Genomic DNA, 613 nt, shown 5'->3' on the forward strand with positions numbered 1-613 from the left:
CAGAAGAAGGACATTTTATAAGCCCAAATGAAATATCGAACAAGACAACATTTCTTTAATAAAATCAAGCTGGTGCAAAGGCATACTAAACAACCATGAATTACTTATCCCAATAATATATAAATCTAAATCATTATTCCTTCTTCATGCTCTGTCTGAAACATCTTTACGGAAAAAAGGGCAAACTTTAAAAACTCCTGCAAATGTGCAGAGTACCAAAACATTTGGGCCTAGTTACTGTTTGTTTTCAAGAACATCTGAAGTGTGATAATATTACATTAAAAGTTAACTGTTTAATTATATTTTTTCTTTCATAATCAGGGGTGCATTTAGAATTTAGACCTTTACCAAGAGTTACATTTGACATATGGATCTGACTATGCTACTACAAGTAACAGGTGGCCCTAGGAGGAATTTCTTCATTTCTGTGCAACCACACTTGCTATTGCAATGCTTTGTTACACTCATAATATCAGAAAATGATGCCACACTTTCAAGTCTGGCATGACAGACATAGACATCATTCTGTATCAACTATTCAAAACCTTGACTTTGAAATTGGAATTTCAAAACAAGAAACAAATGGAAGATATTCCTGAAATATCAATTATGA

General features: G+C 32.6%; 1 protein-coding gene across 1 annotated transcript in view; it reads right to left on the bottom strand.

The window, feature by feature from the left end:
* The window catches only part of LOC119591515 (ras-related protein Rab-34-like), a 15,878-nt gene that overhangs the window by 6,566 nt on the left and 8,699 nt on the right, over positions 1 to 613 (bottom strand). The window lies entirely within an intron of this gene.

Source organism: Penaeus monodon, chromosome 28, assembly GCF_015228065.2.
Source record: "Penaeus monodon isolate SGIC_2016 chromosome 28, NSTDA_Pmon_1, whole genome shotgun sequence".
Classification (NCBI taxonomy): domain Eukaryota; kingdom Metazoa; phylum Arthropoda; class Malacostraca; order Decapoda; family Penaeidae; genus Penaeus; species Penaeus monodon.